Genomic DNA, 7,355 nt, shown 5'->3' with positions numbered 1-7,355 from the left:
GAGAAAAGAAATACACAGAATCATGGATTCACATTACATTTCTTTTGGTCTATTTTCTTCATTGTCTTCGTTTTGCATTATTTCATCCCTTCACGATACAATATACTTTAGCAATAGAGTACCGAAGTCCTGACACCACAGAAGTAATTTCTGAATGGAGAATACCGGTTACTTTCGGTCATCTTAGAATCGTCTCATTTAAGAATTGTGATCCAAAAATAAACAAACTGTCCTGGCGATATTGTCTGTATCGTTTATGATATAGTCAGTCACTCATATTTGAGTCCGTTTCTGGCGAAAATATACTAAATTCAGCAGCGGTAATTGTCTCGCCGTCAGTTGATGCTTCCTATCCATAGAGACAAACTGCCGTGCTAATTTGTTTATTTTTTGGAACACAGTTCTTATATGACACGATATTAAACACATCTATGGGAATTCAGAAGGGGGGGGGGGGGGGTCGTGACGCTGGTAGGATCCGTAAATGACGCAAGACTTTGGTGCTCTAATACATTATTCTATTAGGCAGCCATAAGAGCCTTGTTGTGCATGACTGCCGGAAGGGGAAAGTGAGGTTGCAGTGATTATTCTACAATAGGGCTATTGTTGTTGATACACCTTGTAGTCTGGAGCAGTGTTTCTCAACCTTTTTTTCCTGCATGGGCACACTTTTCATGTCCAAAGAATCCATGGGCACACCAACATAATACGGGGGGTGTAAATATCGTCGCTGTCGGGGAGAAACCATGTATCTCCAAGTTTCAAATTTGTACGTTTCTTCGCAAAGTAAAGCCCTGCTTCATCATACGAGGCTGTCGCACAAACAGTAGTGAAAACAGCCGATCTACAAGCACACAAGTGCGAGGCGTTGTGTGCTTGTAGATCGGCTGTTTTCACTAGTTTAAATCATTTTTAAAATGATAAATACAATACTGGCTTTCAAGCAGTTTGAAGGGGCACACTTGACTCTTCTCAGGGGCACACCAAAGGTCCCCAGGCACAGTGGTTGAGAAACACTGGTCAGGAGGGTTTTAAACGCCTGCCACCATTCATCGCCTCTCTCCCATTTTGTTTTGGTCGATCACGTTTTCGTTTCATCATACTCCAGCGCTTCTTAATGTACTGTAATGTGTTCTGCTGTGGTGGTCCCTGTAACGTCATGTGTGCATGGTGTTGAGTACGTTCACCGTGTCCAGGAGTGTTTGAGCTATGATTTACTTAACCTAACTTAACGCTGCAGCTCTTCTGTAATCTTTTAAACACTTGAATCCTATATGCTTTGGGGCACGGTGACGCAGTGGTTAGCGCTTCGCCTCACAGAAGGTCCTGGGTTCGATTCCCGCTGGGGGACACTGTGGGTGCTGGGGGCGTGTTCCTCCCTCCGCGTCATCAGCGCCCACACCCTAGGTAGGGTTGGCGAAAGGGCCTTTCTGTGTGGAGTTTGCATGTTCTCCCCGTATCTCCTAGGGTTGATACCCTCACAAAAACATGCAGTAATGGTCTCAATAATGCCTCCCCTGGCCAGCCGGGGCGCCTGATGGAGGGGAAAGGAACTGGTTGGAATAACGTGTTCCTTCCACATGCTACGTCCATCCCAGGGAAATCCCCCCTGTCAGGTGAAAAGAAACAACTTGGACTACCCAATGCATTGAAGGAAGCATGAGGATTGTCCGTTGTCTCTCCAGGTGTGGCAGAGGGAGAGCAGAGCCCAGGATTACATAGGCAATTGGCACTGGGTGAAAATGGGTTACAAAATCGTGGGATAAAAAATATAGAAAAAAGAAGTCCTATAATTATGCTTTGATGATTGGTGTACCCCAGGGGTCTATCTACACCTGCCCCCCTACTTTCTCTCTTTGCCAAAATTACAACAAGCTAACAAGGCGTCCTGTTGTAGCGCATTGCCTTTGGATACATCACTGCTCTGGATAGGGCTGGGCACCACCTTGGTTAGCGCACTGCTTGGGTCGCGGTTCTCAACCTTTTCAGGCCGCGACCCCCAAATTAATCATATCTTAACTGGGGACCACCCCCAACCCTGACGAGCACTAAGAGTTGAGGCATTACATTTTGTATAACATGGTTCTATTGTGAAAATAGCAGATCTACATGCTCACAACGCCTCGCAACTGCTTCTAATATTTGACAATTTGGTCAATGTTTAGAGGTATTAAAAAGTCCTTAAATTGTCACTTTAAAAATGTGCAGATACACTTAAACTTTATGTTGGTTTGTTTACTATGAGTGAGGAAAACAATGTTGCACATTAAGTCAATCATCTGGGGACCCCCCCAGAATAATTTGGAGACCCCCCTGTGGGGTCCCGACCCACAGGTTGAGAACCACTGGGGTAGAGCACTACCTAGAGCAAGTGCACTATAGCGGTAGTGCACTACCTTGGCTAGAGCAAGTGCACTATAGCGGTATAGTGCACTTGCTCCTTGCGTACTTGCGTAGGCTGTCCGGCACTACCTTGCGTAGGGCATTACTCTGTGTAGGGCACTGCCCTGGGAAGGCCCCTACCTTTGGTTGGGCACTACCTTGGGTAGGACAAGCCTGCTTTCATGTGCTGTTCTTCTAGTGCCTGTGTATACTGTATGTGTAGCGTTCATCTACAAAGTTTAAAAAAAATCCTTTGTAGAATTCTGGTTTGGGATTCTGACTCTTGGAAAGTTCCCTAGAGGCCAGACCTGGGGCGGAGGGGGGGCATTATGTAAGTGTGATCTGGTAATTTTTGGACATGGAAGTGAGCACCATAGAATTGTTAGCCTACACTTGCCCTGGTTACAGTATATGCAGGTATACAGCAGTGTACTGTATATCACACACAATCTCGGTGTATAAAATATTCATATACAATATTCTATACTTTTACTCACATAATGAGTTATAAATATTAGTAAGCAGGGTTAGAAAAATAAATAAATGGGGGGGAGTGCACATTCTTAATAGCTTCAGCTCGACATACTAGTGAAAATGGATGATCTACAAGCTCACAACGTATCACGATGCGTTGTGATCTTGTAGATCTGCCATTTTTTTATTTAAACTTTTGTGGAGTACATCATTATTCGCCTCCATCCATCCAGATCATGTATTTCATTAGAACCAAATCTAGCTGTACTTTGTGTTTATATTAGCCATGATGTAAGCGCAGGTTTTCAGAGTGGGGTCCAGGGACCCCCGGGGGTCCTTGACGGGGTTCCAGTAGGTCCCTGTTAAAACTGTTAAAAATGAGAAACAGGTTAACCGCTTTATTCTTGGCTATTCCAAACTGGCCAATCCAGAAGCTCACAATGTGTCACAAACAATGCAACGCATTGTGAGCTTGTAGATCTGCATTTAGTTTTTTTTATATGGGGGGGTCCACAGCCAAATACACATCGGTTTGGGGAAGGGATGGGACGATATGGAAATTTCATATCACGATTATTGTGAACAAAGAAATCGCGATTTACGATAATATCGCGATAATCAAAATCCATTATCCTGGGGCAGAACATGTGCCAAAAAATAGCATCTACAAGCTCACAACGCATCGCAATGCAACACGTTGTGAGCTTATACTGTAGATCGGCTATTTTTTTTTTGGCAAAGACATTTGATAGACTGTATCAAGTATGTACAGTACGTATACCGGTAAGTACCTTTTACCAATTAGAGGGTTTAAGTGTACCGGATATGCAGCTCGGCAAATAAAAGGTGAATCGATCCCAGTGCATGACAGAGGACGATATCACGATAAATGTAATCTCCACCATAGGATTATCGTGAGTGTTTTTTATCACGATAAACGATAATATCACTTATCGTCCCATCCCTAGTTTGGGGTCCTTCACATGAGAATGTTTGAGAACCAGTGCTCTGTATGTGGCTGTCCGGCTCTACTGTGAACAGACTGTACAATTGTGGGGATTAATATCTCCAAAATGCCAGCAGGCATAAAGGCAGACACGTAGCGCAGCTAATGGATTAGTTGCAGTACCCCTCCCCCATCCACCCACCACCCTCCATTGATCTGGATGGCCCTGGTTGTTTATCTATTCTAATCTATAGGATACTTTTTCATGTCAAAGGACCCAAATTGATATGTATTTGGCCGCGGACCCGCAACTGAAAATAATTTGCGCCAGGGACCACCAGAAGAGGAGAGTTATGTTTAAAAAAAAATCTATATGATTCCAAAGTTTACAAAAGTTTTTGAACATTTTCAGAAATCTTCAAAAGCAGATGTAGGCTACAAGCTCGCAGCGTGGCCTGTTTTGGAATATCCAAAGTATAAATGAAGTGGATAAAGTGGTTAAAAGGATTATGATGCTACAGTACATTAACTAATTCTTGCTGGGGACCCATGGAAAGCGTCAAGGAAGGACCCCTGGGGGACCCTACTTTGAGATCCACTGACGTACAATACAATACACTATAACACCTCTTATTCAAGTTACAGCATTTAATGTGTCTCACAACATTTCTGACATCCGTTGCTCTAAAAACGTTTGTCAAGTTAATGGGTGGTGCAACCAACCATAGGATTAGCCTCAACAGTTTATGACCATACACTGAACCTTTGAATATTAACAAACTTACACCAGGGTAAAAGTAGTTCCTTTCAAAGAAACTAGGATACCAATCATACTTTTTTATGTTCAGCTTCGGCCCATTGCTGGTATGGAGATTTGATCTGATCTTCAAAAAAGAAGGGGAAAAAAAGTAATACGTTCTGTCGTAAGAAGCAAGTTAACGCGACAAGCAAGAGTAGCCTAAAACTGATCATAACTGATCTTCGACAACAACAAAAAAGATCAGTTATTTCTATCACGTCATGTTATGAAGTATAGATTTACAGAGTTTACAAATACAGAGTAACTTTGAGGATCTGAAACATTTCACAAGAATCTTTTTTTTAATCCCTCACATGAAAATTCATGCTATGCAAATATAAGCTATTAGTATAGTTCCTTTTCTTTCCTCAAAAATATTTGTATATCATTTGAGCATGGTATACAAGTCCAGAAATAGCTTGGTGATATTTAGGGCACATGTAAGGAAGTCTATTTCTGCCACCTATGTTAAAATTGGCTTAAGGGAGGACCGGACGGCCGGCGCCGGCGGAAAAATACTGAGATTTGCATATATGGGCACAAAAGTGACAATGACTAACAGATTATACAGGGATCTCCATATACTATATATATGGCATATCAGTCAGATGGCCAGTGCGACATTCAGCAGGTGTGAAGGCCGTACTGTGGTCCGAGCTCTAATACATTTTAAAAGACCTGAACTGTGAGGTTTATCTTCATATCTTCAGTTTATGGCTGGACAGCAACAGCCAGCCCAGCCCTATAAATATGAATGTCCCTGTCCGAGTCGCTACCTGATGGAGTTACACCACATTGGGGGTGCTTGTAGATCGGCTGTTTTCACTAACTTAAATCATTAAAATAAATGATAAATACAAAACAAACGGTTTTGGACATACAAGGTTTCCACCCGACAACGACGAAAAATAACTCATTGGCCCACTGGCTTGTCACTTGTCATGATCTGAAACGGCAAATCTTTGAGTAGCAGCAGCGCTATAGAGAGAGATCTCTCTCTATAGCGCGCAATGAGGGCCTCTCCAACTCTTTTTCCCGGGCTGAATCAGGGGCCCAGCATGTCCCCGCCCCAGGGGTCTTCAATTACTTCCTCAGTGCCATCGGACAGTGAGCAATGATGTAACCTCGTCATTTACCTCGGCAGAGTGCCGCCAGTTTCTGTATCCAGCATTTCAAATGAAAACAGCTCTAATGTTTCGTACACAGTCCAGCCATACACCGCACAACGTTTTGTTAAAAAATCACGCAGTGAGAAGTCAGCGGTGCTATTTATGAGTTCATTTCACTGGCCAATGTGACCCTGGCCATACGTAAACAGACACCAATCCACCCTTTGTCAAGTCCCGCCCCTCTTCACACCCATTGGTTGCTGTGTCTTGGTGGGGCACTCCACCCACTACCATTTGAATTCAGTTGCTTCGTATTGTTATTCTGTGTGTTCAATTTTAATTTCAAACTTGGTTTCAGTAAAAAATGGAGCTGCTCAGAGGCAGTATAGTGACTCAGCATGTTTTTAAGTGTTTTCATTTCTCCAAAAATTAAGTTTTTAGCAAATTCAACATAAAAAGGGCAGGATAAGGCAGATAGAGCCTGCTGGTTGGTCAGTCAGGGACCAACCAGAAGGCTAACAAAGGCTGAATTGACCAATGACAGTCCAGACAGACACAGGACAAACAGACAAAGACAGTACTTGGAATTGTGATTAAAGAACTGTAGGCTTTATTATTTTTATGCAGAGGTAGAAATGGCTTCCATATACTTTACATGCCCTTAAAATATCGGTTTGAATTAAGCGTGCATTTCTGAGGCTGCATGAATATATTATGATAATGTACAGTAGCCTCAGAACGTCGTTGTTTTCTCTAAAGAGAGTCACTCTACTGGCAGTCTCTCGAGATTCTCACAAGGTTTTCAATTTCAAATGCTTACAGTCTGTAACTTGGAAGCGCCGGAAAGCTGCAGAAAATAAGGCGGATTTCGCCTTTGCAGTCGTGTAAATACGCAAATCCTACTGGAAATCAAAGCCTAGCCCATTAAGACCTGAGGCCCATTCTACATACATTATGCCTTCTAAATCCAAGTTTTTTCTGAAAAACCTGTGTTTTTAAATGACACAGATGCTTATTGCTTTCCCGGTTTGAATGGGCTTGTTGGGGATGGAAATTCAAAAATATAATTTTAAAGACAATCTGTGAAAATGTGAATGGAAATGACAGGTTCCAGAACCCTTGACAGAGTTCCAGGAGGTCCTCAGCTTTATGGTTACGTGAACCAAATGGACCCTTATGGGTCTGCAACTCAGATCGTACAAGTGGAACCAAATGGACCTGTAACCCAGAGTTATGGGGTCCGTGGCCTAATGGATACCATTGGGGGGTAACATTTTGAGAAGGGGGTGTAAGACTAGCATTGGAAGATTGGTCTGGCTTGAGAGACTGTACTCCACTGGCAATTATAAAATATGTGTTCTTCGCACATTTCTCTCCAATTTCACTTCCTTGTGTGTGTTTGTGTCTATTGGTGCTCAGCAATATTACTGAATATAATAACGGTGTATGATCAATTGCAACGTTTTGTAGCTTATTTATATTCAACGATTAACATCCGTAGGGGTAAAAAAAAGAGAAAGAAAGTGCTACTCATCTGATCTGAGCCAATGTTATATCAAACAGTGAACTGTGTCATTCCTTCTGTTGGTTTCTATACCGATTTATAGGCTACTTGTATATGAATTAATTATTACGCTATTAAAAC

The sequence above is a fragment of the Nannobrachium achirus genome (genome assembly GCF_963921795.1).
Source record: "Nannobrachium achirus genome assembly, chromosome: 16".
NCBI classification, from domain to species: Eukaryota; Metazoa; Chordata; class Actinopteri; order Myctophiformes; family Myctophidae; genus Nannobrachium; species Nannobrachium achirus.
Note: the sequence above shows the minus strand (reverse complement) of the source record.